Here is a 12297-nt window from a genome sequence, read left to right as displayed (position 1 = left end):
ATATATATATTGATTATTATGTTATTGTCAAAATTTGTTACTAAAAATGATTTCTGTTGTGGTGAAACATATTTAACTAAACATAGTATATGTATGTCTATATTAATATTAGAGTAAAGTGACAATTAATTAGGCCTTAAAGATTTTGATTTTGGACGAATTAGTCTTTGAAAAAAATAAATATCAATTTGGTTCTCTAAGATAATAAATAGGGATGTCAACGGGATAGAGAGGGGGCAGGGGATGCCTTCCTGCTCCCCATCCCCACCCTCAAATTTGCTTCCCGTCCCGTCCCTATTTTTCGTTGCGGAGGAATATTGCTCCCCATTCTCATTTTTCATAGGGCCCCATTCCCCGCGGGGACCCTATTCCCCATCTATCTGATAGTTTTAACTAATTATTAATTTTCATATGAATAGAGCTGCAAGTATCCTTCCTATACAAAAACAACAAGATTTTATACAAAAAGTCTAAATGACACGATGGTAACTTCTTTCAAAATGACGCGGTGAGAGGACTCAACAACGAGCCAGAGGACAAAGCAGTGGACGAGGTGGGAGATGCGACAACAAAGAGGAGAATGGACACGACAGCAGAGTTACGAAAAGGGACGCCGCAAATAGAAAGCACGACGCGGTGAGGGTAATGGCATGGTGAGGTGTGACGATGCGGTGAAAAGGGAGAGTGGCGAGGGGGTGGCTGCAGAGAGGTTGGATAGAGTATGGACAGCGTTAGAGATCTCTGAATTGAAGAAGGGTTATGTAAATGAACATTAGGAGTTTTGGGTTTCTATATATATGTGTGTGTATATGTAAAATGACTAAAAAACATATATGAAAAATAAACTATTAAGGATACTTCAGTAAATTTATAAATTTGAGGGAATAGCGGAGACGGGACGGGAATCCCCGCTCGGATCCCCACGCCTGTCTCGGAGGAATTTTGTCTCCCATCCCCATTCCCGCGTAAGAAATTCTCCATAGTTGGTTCCCCATTCAAGGCAGTTCCCGCATGGATTCCCGCATCTCGGAAAGTTTTACCATCCCTAAATTAGTAGACACGTTATGTTATTCTGTCAATTTATCACATAACACTTAACAGTGGTACTTATATGTACCCTTAATTACTGTGACATGTCTATTTACGAAAGATTGTTATTTAGATAACCACTTTTGGAGCAAAATTTTACTTGTTTTAATAAGATTCGTGATAAATAGATAACAGTTGATAAATCTTATATGAAATTTCAAAATATAATAAATATTTTATTGTCCAAAACTACATTATTTTTATGCTAATGTGAAAACAATAAAACACATACCACTGTAGATAACAAAATACGTGAGTAACTCCATCTCATTTTGCATTATATATTGACGAAAAAATATATATGTCCATTGTTTAATATTGTAAAAGACTTAATTGATACTTTTTTTTTCAAACACTAATTAATCTTAAGTCAAAATCCTAAAAAATCTAATTTTCACAATCCTCTTAATATTATTAAGAGGAATGCTAGGGGGCCAGCAACTTTTGTGATTTGTAGCCATCAAATAGCCATCAATGATGGTTTTAATGGTGTGAGATTGGTGTGAACTTTCATCCAATGGCTCACTTTTCTTTGCTGGTTACATGCTGGCCAGAATTTAACAAAGTTGCTGGCTCCCTAGACTTTTCCTATTATTAATATGGAATAATTGACCATTTGTACCCATGATAGTTCAGAACGCTGACAAATGTACCCATCGTAGAAGGAAATTGACTTTGTAACCATGAGAGATGGGCTCCGTGTGACAAAAATAGCCTGGCTTGGGTTGGCACCTGCTTCGGGTTTGTATAGTCCTACATGGCAATCCGAACCTCCCAAAGCCCAATCTACGTGGAATTTAACATTAAAAAATTTAACATTGAAGAAAAATTTGCGGGACATTGACTATGCCCTAGCAGAGAACGTCCTTTTGTTTCCTAGCCGGAGAAGACGCCGGGAACACTCTGAAACCATCACCCTGAAGCTACGGCTTTCAACGTTGTCATTCGGAAGTTGGAAAAGGCATTTGGAGCAGTACAGAGCCATCAAAACGAGAACGTGGTAGAGGAACTTGCAAGGAATAGGCAGCGGAGCTCGAACCCTGTGACTTCGTCGCCGACGGTGTAGAGGTCACCCCCTTTGCTCGGCAGAGAGCTGAGGTATGTCATTGCCAGTGTTAATTTATTTCAAATGTCACTGAGACTAGTTGGATAGATTACATTACCATATGAAATCGTGGTTGAGAGTTGCTAAATTAGTTGATTAATTGATTTAGGGTTTCTGTTAGGTGCTGAAGTAGTTGATTTATGGTTTGTGTTAGGTGTAGTAACATGCACTGTTATCTTAGAATGTGTTGGTTTATTTCAGTTTCAGGAATGGCCACCATCCATATAACACTGTGTATTAATCATAGAGGACGGTTTGAGAGAGGGCTGTCTGGAAAGGTTACTTATGTTGATGGTGAAGTCACAGAGATAGAGAGGGTTAATGTTGATACCTTGAATGGTTTTTTCGCATCTGATTTGGTGAAGGATATAGGATATACATTTGTTTCTAAATTTTTCTGGCTGGAACCTGGGAAAGGGCTTGATGATGGGTTGAGGGACCTCAAGGTTGACATGGATATAGTTAGGATGTATGAGGCAGCTGTGAAGAACAGTAACAGAGTAAATGTATATACAGAGCATCCGGTGGATGAGCCCGTGTTAGTAGAGGAGAACAACATGACTCCATCAAAGAGGAGAGTAAAGCGGTGTGCTAAAAAGGTTCCAACTCCGAAAAAGAGTCCCAAAAGAAGGTTGATAGTAGTGGAAGATGAGGATGATGCTGATATTGTAAGTAATCTGCAAGTTGGGATGGATGACCGAAAAAGGAGTGAGGCCCAGAGCAGGGAAGGGGCCTATGAAGCACATACACAGGCTGGTTTGGATGCCCAAAAAGAGGACAATATCACTATGGAAGAGGAGACAACAGACCCACAACTCTCAGGATCTGTTGAGGCAGGACAGGTTTCTCAGCCTCCCCCAATGCCTGGCATACCAGATAAACCACCATCAAGTCAGTCCCAACCTTCCCAGCCACCTATTGAACAAGATCAGCAACCAACACACACTGCTTGTTCAGACTCAGTCCCTGCTTCTGAACCCAATGTCTCTGCACCTCTAGAACCAGAACAACTAACCCAATACACCCCTCATCCATATGGGAATCCACTCTCACAATCAATCCCTCAGACAGTCCCACCCTCTGACACCAATAGGACTCCCCAGAATGATCAGACCAATCCTTCAGAGGAGGTTCAGGGAAGGCCAAAGGTGAATAAGAGGAGATCAACTAGGAGGCCCCCCCTACAGGCCAGTCTTTCATTCCAAACCCCGATCCAGACAAGCCTCCAACCTTCTACGTCCCCGTTGATGATGATGATTTCTCTGATGAAAATCCTGGTCATCATTGCTATGAATCAGAGGAATTGCATAGCATAGCAAGTGACGACGATACCGAACAAACTCCAGTTTTTCCTCAGAGCAATCCTGATGCTCCAGTTAACCAGGTTCGGTTGGAGGTTGGGATGGAGTTTGAAACTCTAAGCCACTTCAGAAAGGCTGTCAGAAAGTTTAATATCAATATTGGAAGGAGCATATTCTTTGCTCGATGTGATTCTACAAGATCGAAGGCTATATGCTATGATGAGGAGTGTCCTTGGCAAATTTACTGTGCCAAGAGAACATTTCCAGCGAGTTTTCAGGTAAAGACATTCGTAAATGAACATACATGTAGCCGGGACAATCGATGTAAGTCAGCAGATGGAAAGTGGGTCATAGATGAGTTGGAGGAGAGGATTCGAGTGCAGCCAAACTTGACAGTTAGAGAGGCTGACCAATACTTCAGATCCGAGTATGATGTACTAATTAATGAAAGGAAAATTTATAGAGCTATGAAGAAAGCAAAAGAGTGGATTAAAGGTTCTGAGATTGCACAATATGCACGACTTCGTGATTATGGTAACCAGATACTGAAGACTAATCCAGGTTCGACAGTAAGGATCCAAACAAATCCCATGCCTGATTCAAATCCGGTTTTTCTGAGAATCTATGTTTGCTTTGAAGCGTGTAAGAAGGGGTTTGTGGGAGGATGTCGACCTTTTATAGGTTTGGATGGGACCTTCATAAGAGGATACTATGGGGGGCAGTTGCTGACTGCAATAGAACAGGACGCAAATAATCATATCTATCCTATTGCCTACGCAGTTGTTGAATCAGAGAACAAAGAAAGTTGGAAGTGGTTTCTGGAGATACTCCAGGAGGATGTGGGAGATTTTCAAGCTAATGGGTTTAACTTCATGTCAGATATGCAAAAGGTACTTGTGCAGATTTACTTATAAGAATGTATGGCTGATTCATGTGTTTAGTGACTTTGATGTTTTCTCTTAATATATGTATAATAAGGTATGGCTGATTATTTGTTTTGTGTCTGGTTTAGGTATGTATTAGAAATTATATGTTTTCTCATTGCTTAATCATTAGTAGCCTAATGCTGAAAATTGTATCAGAATGAGAACCCTTTTGATGTGTTTGGATTGTTGGACTAGCTAAATAGTGAATGAGACATATGATTTATTATTGGAATCTGGTTTAGTTTTACTTATGTATGGTTTGTGCTGAGACATATAAACAACTCTGTTTTGTTTTGAGACTGATATTGGAGTGCTGGGAAATTGCCTAGCTAAATACTTAAATCTGTTTCTGGTTTGTTTAAAATCTGAGCACTGTTTACTTAAATGAATTACTATAGGGACTAATCCCAGCCATACAAGAGATTTACCCATATGCCAACCACAGATTCTGTGCAATGCATATATGGCAAAACTTTCGCAAGAAATGGAGTGACTTACAGCTGAAAATGTGCATGTGGTCTTGTGCCAAGGCAACCACAATACAAGACTTCAATGCTGCCATGGAGAGACTGAAAAGCATCAATGCTGGGGCTTGGGAGTACCTGCATAAGATTAGTCCTAAACAATGGAGCAGAGCTCATTTCAGTGAATACCCTAAGTTGGACAACTACACCAACAACAACTGCGAGGTGTTTAATGCTAAGGTTAAGAAGATGACGGGGTAAGCCGATCATTACAATGTTGGAGGAAGTCAGGTGCTACGTAATGAGGATTATGGCTAGGAACAAAAAAGCTTTGGTTGGGTACAACAAAAGACTAGCACCAACCCAACAGAGCATATTAGAGAGGGAAAAGTGAGAGAGCAACAAATGGATGCCTCTGCCTACTGGAGATGACGCAGGGAATGTGTATGAGGTGCATTGTTTGCCAACGAAGGTAAGTGTGGATCTTGGCAAAGGTACATGCAGCTGTCAACTATGGCAAATCACAGGTTTACCATGTAGACATGCCTGTGCTGCACTGGCTTACCAGAACAGGAGGCCAGAAGAATATGCCCACAACTGGCTCACCATGGGTGCATACAACGCAGCCTATCAGATTACTATGCGTCCAGTTCCAAGCCAGGAGTACTGGGAGCACAACGTTGATACCCTCCCCATTCTGCCATCACGGTATAGAAAACCAATTGGTCGACCTACACTCAAGAGAGACAAGAGAAATGATGGCCCTAAGGAGAAGAGTGACCCTCATAGAACATCGAGGAGGATTGGGACTATTATCTGCAAGTATTGCCTCCAGGTATGGTTAACCAATTATAGTTGAGATTCTGTCCTGTTCTATAGTTATTGATAAATGTGATAACTAGTTCAAATTATGACTAATACGTTTATCATTAGGCTGGTCACAATAAGAGAAGTTGTAAAAAGCGGAAGGAAGCTGCAGGTGAAGGGAGTTCTGCCCCACAAGCACCAGCAGATGATGAGGATGAGGATTTACTGGCTGAAATGTACTATGAGGAGACCTTAGAATCTGCACAGGCTGAACAGGAGGCCACTGAAGAAAGAAACGAATCTGCAAGAACCAACACTCAACAAGTAAGTGCATCGTTTTAATCATTTAACTAAGCTGCCTAGCAAACCTTGTGTGATAATAACTGACTTGTTCTATGGTTTGCAGCAGCATCACCTAATGCCTCCCCCACCAACTGCACAACCACAGCCACAGCCAACCAATGCAACAACTAGAAAACAGGTTAAAAGGAGAAGTGTTAAACGCCCGCCTCCGACCGGACAAAGACAGCAGCCAAGTACACCAGCTACCAACCAGCCAGCAACAACTCCCTCCACACACAACTCTCAAACTACACCACATCCACTACAAGGTGCTAGTGCAGGAACAAGCACCCGGTTCATGCAGTTCATGCCCACACCTGGAGTTGTGACTCCAACAGCTACAGGTCCAGGCACAACTGATAGAGGGAGAGGTCAAGGTAGAGGTCGAGGCAGGATACGGGGATCAAGCGGAGGAAAAAATGGTTTATCAAGCGGGAGCAGTAACTCGACCCCAATATCATAGACTAATACTGCAAAATTTGGAATCTGGCTTTTTGTTGTTTTTAGGTTACACTTGTGAGATACATAACTCTTATGTTTTTCTGATGGATTTTCATCCTATTGCTTAGTTCTGACTTAGTAAGGCTTTTTTTGAGGGTGTAAATTCAGTGGCCAGTACTTGGCTTTTTTTTGTCTAATATCAGAATGTTTGGAACCTCCAGCATCCATATATATATATAATGAACAATTTACTTGTTAAGGCAATTATATACTTGCCATCTTTTGCCTCTTCTTGATATCACTATTGTTATTGTTACAACATTTTCGTCTTCCAATTAGTTCCTTACTCATATATTGAACAGCAAAATTATCAGGTTGCTAATTTCCAGCTTACTGTTTGATCCTTAATGTTATCAGAATCATTTTAGATTGCAGCAACAAGTTCAAACATTGTGTATCTACATCAATGTATCACATGAAAAGCAAACCAGTATAGATTAGGAACAATCCATATCATTCAAAAATTTTAACTATGACAGAACAAAAACCTCTCTTTTTACAAGTCTTATGATTTCATAACCAAATACAACTCATAAAACAGACAAAATGCTACCCCCAGTGCAACAGTAATAATCATCACTCTAATTCCCCTAATTTCACCCCTAATTTCAACCCTAAATTTGTCTATCTTCTTAGCCATAATTGATGATGCTTGCAGATTTCCCCCCCCCCCTGAACTCAGAGTCAATCCATCATCAGGTGTTGCATAACAATGCTCGAACTTCCTCTTTGCTAAACATCTTGCCACGCCCTCCCATCCTTGTTCGAGTTCATCCACCCAAACAAATTATCTGCAATCTCTTGTCTAAGAGAAAAAAAATCCCAAATTTGTCAACTAAAACTCAGAAATCATTGTCTAACCTCAACAACAACAGCAGCTGTCCCTTACCGCCCATAGAGGACATCTGATGAACCATCTGTTAGGGTTCGTAATCGTTCCAGACTCCATCAACACAACATCTCTCCCACAGAAACATTTGCCGTCGAGCTTCTTCTCCTTCATCTTCTTCGAACTTGAAGAACTGCTGCGAGTTCCAAAATTTCCATCCGAGTTAAATCTGCGTGATGACATCGCTGGGGTTCTGAGATCACTCTGGGTTATGGTTCGAATTGCAACAAAATTTCAGATTTGGGGTTATGTTTCGAATTAGGAAAGAGAGCTTGCTAGGGTTTTCATTTCAACCATTACCTACGTATACAACGTTCAGATCCACGTGGATTGGGCTTTGGTAGGTTCGGATTGCCATGTAGGACTATACAAACCCGAAGCAGGTGCCAACTCAAGCCAGGCTATTTTTGTCACACGGAGACCATCTCTCATGATTACAAAGTCAATTTCCTTCTACAATGGGTACATTTGTCAACGTTCTGAACTATCATGAGTACAAATGGTCAATTATTCTATTAATATGGAATATGCCCATGTTAGAAAATAAAGAAAGTATTACAATAGATATGATCCCTACTTATAGTTTAAAAAAAAAAAAATTGAAAAAACACCCTTAAACCCTAAAAACCTCAGTCCAAAATATCCATAAGCAATAGCCGTTATCCCTTTCTTCTTCAGAATGCCAACAACTAAGCTCTTCTTCTCCCCACTCCGTCTTCTCCATCTCCCTTCTTCTTCTTCTTCTTCTCTCACAATGAAGCCACCATCTTCATTATTCCTCTCTCGTCCTTCTAGAACTTTCTTCCCTACCTTCCCTTTCAAATTCAAGTACCTCGCCCTCCGAAACGCACCGTTTCGCGCCCTTTCCACTCGCTCCGACTCCACGCGCCGCAAAGAAAGGCCTCGCCTTTCTTCTCCCTCCGCCACCCCAAAGAGCTTAATTGACGACGAGGCTGAGCTCAGTGACTGGGTCGACGAGATTAGAACCGCGCGAGTTGACTCGGACTTTGGCGAGTCAACTCGGAATCGCAGGCAAGTTCGCCGTGACACTAATTCGAACTCGTCGTTCTCGCGGAATTCGGGGTTTTCGCAGCGCAGATTCGGTCGCGAATTGGAGAAGGAAGACAATGGCGGATTCAGGACAAGGAAGAGAAGGGGTGTGGAATTGAACAGAGGAAGTGGAGGGAAGAGTTTGAGCAGAAAACCTAAACCCCAATTGATGAGCGATGATGAAGATGATGAAGTGGTTGTGAGAAAGGGATTCAAGGGTTTTCTGAGTGAGGAAGAGGAAGAAGAAGAAGAAGAAAGTGGTGAGAGTGAGGATGATGAGATTGTGAGAAAGAGTAGAACTGCTTTGTTTGGTGGCACTAAACAACAACAACCAGCACCAGCAGCTCCAAGAGCTTCTTCACCTTCTGGAACTGATTCTTATTTGAGTGACACCAGGTACTTAAAAAAATCTGTTTTTGTAACTCGGTCTTGTTTGTTTTCCTTAAAGGTTGGAACTTGTTTTTAAACTAATGTTAGCTTAGTTCAAGTGGTTTTGCATTGGTTAATTGGTATAATTTGGACAATGTCTAGTATGCTTAGAAGTTGAAACTTTCACCTTTTTTTATGACAGTATTAATGTCTCTATTCACTGTTGAGACATGGGAAAAAAAAAATTGAACTTTGTTGATCATAGTATTGTCTGTTCGGCATTAACTATTGGTACATTGGAATAAGAAAAAAAATTTAGAAAGTTATTGGCTTATTGCATAAGCTAGCTAGTGTTCATGGGCTATAATGCCTGTGTGGAGGAGATGAATGAGACTTGCATTTTGTTATTATTTAATTAGGAGTTTTGATGGACATTATCTTTACTGCATATTTAATTATCTTTACTGCATATTTAATTAAGATGCCATGGATAAGGCTTTGTTCATTATGTTGTACCACCGCTCATGTATTCTGTATATCTGATTTTTGAAATATAATGCCACAGGTTCGATCAATGTTCAATCTCCCCACTATCATTAAAAGGAGTCAAGGATGCTGGATATGAGAAGATGACTATTGTACAGGCGGCAACTCTTCCTGTAATACTCAAAGGTTTATTTTTTTATCTTGGTCAGGAGCAACGAATCAATTTTAAGAAAAAGCAATCTTGACAATAATGTCATTTTGTGCTGGTTGTGTTTTTGCCATTTGTAAGAGATTTCATCTTATTGCAGTATGCCCTGTTAACTCTTTCCTTTTTGGCTTATTCATTTTGGGATCCTTCATGTGTAAACTGTTAAGGATATAGTTTGCTGGGTGCTAGCATTTAAATATGTAAGATCTTTAGCATTTATAATAGGGCTATCCCTAAGTGATAATATTTAGCATGAAAGCAACTTATACCTGCTATGGTTGACATCATTCTTGTATCTCTTCGGTTTATTTATGACGTTGGCTTACATTGTAACTGTATTTCTAGGTAAGGATGTCCTTGCCAAGGCTAGAACAGGCACTGGGAAAACAGTTGCCTTTTTGGTAAGCCTCTTAAAATTTGTATTCACCTAATTGAATTTTTTTCGTTTGTGGTCTTGGGGCTTTCTTATTTTTTTAGCTTGTTGATGGAGGCACAAATCTTTGAGCTGGAACTTGGTGCTTGTTTTATTCCACCTGTAGTAAGTGATGAATGGTAATTTTGAGTAAACTTATTTTTTCATTTTTTTCTTATTTCAGCTTCCATCAATTGAAGTTGTTGCAAATTCACCACCAACTGAACGTGATCATAGGCGGCCACCAATTCATGTGCTTGTCATATGTCCAACTCGAGAGCTTGCAAGTCAAGCGGCTACAGAAGCTGCTAAATTGCTTAAGTATCATCCTACCATTGGTGTTCAGGTTGTAATTGGAGGGACGAGACTTGCCTTAGAACAGAAACGTATGCAAGCAAATCCTTGCCAGGTAAATCCTTCTATTATTGCGGCTGAAGTGTTATTTCTAGTGGAATAGAACCATGCACACTTTGTTGTGCTTTAGAATTTAGATAAAATAGGAGTATAGGACAACCAGGCTCATTCTGATATGGTTATTGTTTTGAAGGTGCGTCAAGTCTGTCATATTGCTTTGAGAAGGGATCATGAGTTTATCAATACGGTTCAAGAGGGAACTGAGGAGACGCACTCACAGGTAATTTCTTATAATTTATTCTCATAACCAAAAAGTTACCTATATTCTGAGGTATTGCATGTGAATATGCACTTCCCACCATAAAATTTCTATTCATTGTCTTTATTATTGGGTTTTTGGATGACTTCAGGTTCGCCAAGCACATTTAGTTGCCCCATTAGACAAGCATTTCTCTTTACTCTATGCTCTTCTAAAGGAGCACATTGCGGATGATGTTGACTATAAGGTGTGATTTCTAATTTGCAACCAGTTGTACTGGTTTCTCGGTTTTCCTTATTATTCAAGATGCATACATAACTTTTGAATTTCTTAATTAACAATAAATGTTTTTTTTTTCATTGCTCTTTAGACTTGAGAACAAAATGTTTTACTTTTCCTATCACACATTTTGGGAAGGACATGTGATGTAGCTATTGGTTTATCAGGTTCTTGTGTTCTGCACAACTGCCATGGTGACAAGACTTGTTGCTGAACTTCTTGGCGAGTTGAACCTGAATGTCAGAGAAATCCATTCAAGAAAGCCTCAGAGTTATAGAACCAGAGTCTCTGAAGAATTTCGCAAGTCAAAGGGACTTATCTTGGTTACATCCGATGTGTCTGCACGTGGAGTTGATTATCCAGATGTCACTCTTGTTGTACAGGTAACTAATGCATAACTCCTATTTCGAACAATGTTCGACGCACACGATGGCAATGTGGTAGACTTTGAATCTTTAAATTTTATTATTTGAACAAACATTAATTAACAATTTCATGTGTCCTCCATTTCTCAATGGTCAGGTTGGTTTACCCACTGACAGAGAACAGTATATACATAGACTTGGTAGAACGGGACGTCGAGGGAAGGAAGGGCAGGGCATATTGCTTTTGGCTCCATGGGAAGAGTTCTTCTTATCTACCGTAAAAGATTTGCCTATTGAGAAAGCTCCCATTCCTTCTGTTGATCCTGACACAAAGAAAAAGGTATTCATTCTTAGATATATGATGATGTAGACAATTTTGAATTATGTTTCCTATGGTTTTGCAAATGTATACCCAGAGAAATACCAAAATAGCCTCTTGAAGATCACTTCGGTATCAAAATAACGGAAAAAGATCTTCTAAAGTGAGGAGAATTCTAGAGTGATAATTAAGAGGTTAATTACTATTAAATTTGTTACTTATATGTTATATCATGTGTCAGCCCCACTTTCATGATTCAAAGGTGATTAGACTCTCACTTTTTTATTTTACCAACTTTCTCATTTTAGAGGTGCTTGATAACCCATCATGATTCGTTCAGTCTCTAACAAATTCATCCAGTCATCGTTTGTGACACAATGGTTGGATCAAATTTCAAAAGGAGATAATCTTATAGCTATATCGAACGCATTCAATCTTTCAGGGATTATTTAAGTGATCTTGTAGGGCTATTATAGTACTCAACTCATCGATTCGGAACTATATTATGATAACAGGTGGAAAGGGCTCTATGCCATGTTGAGATGAAGAACAAAGAAGCAGCATATCAAGCATGGCTTGGTTACTACAATTCGAACAAGAAGATCGGGCGCGACAAGTATAGGCTCGTAGAGCTTGCAAATGAGTTCAGCAAATGCATGATGCTTGATAACCCTCCTGCTATCCCTAAGCTTGTTCTTGGCAAGATGGGACTTAGAAATATCCCTGGTTTGCGTTCCAAATAGGTAGGTTTATTGTTTTCAACAATTTCTTC

At 40.0% G+C, this 12297-nt stretch overlaps 1 long non-coding RNA gene and 1 pseudogene across 1 annotated transcript; one reads left to right on the top strand and one right to left on the bottom strand.

Annotated features, from left to right (window-relative positions):
* LOC110267420 lies at positions 7204-7881 on the bottom strand. The gene is made up of 2 exons (XR_002355046.1): positions 7425-7881; positions 7204-7340 (listed from the first exon to the last, which is right to left on the bottom strand). It is a non-coding gene; the product is annotated as an uncharacterized LOC110267420 (long non-coding RNA).
* LOC107623525 lies at positions 8044-12291 on the top strand (annotated as a pseudogene).

Source organism: Arachis ipaensis, chromosome B02 (assembly GCF_000816755.2).
Source record: "Arachis ipaensis cultivar K30076 chromosome B02, Araip1.1, whole genome shotgun sequence".
NCBI classification, from domain to species: Eukaryota; Viridiplantae; Streptophyta; class Magnoliopsida; order Fabales; family Fabaceae; genus Arachis; species Arachis ipaensis.
This window is presented reverse-complemented; position numbering and strand designations above follow the sequence as displayed.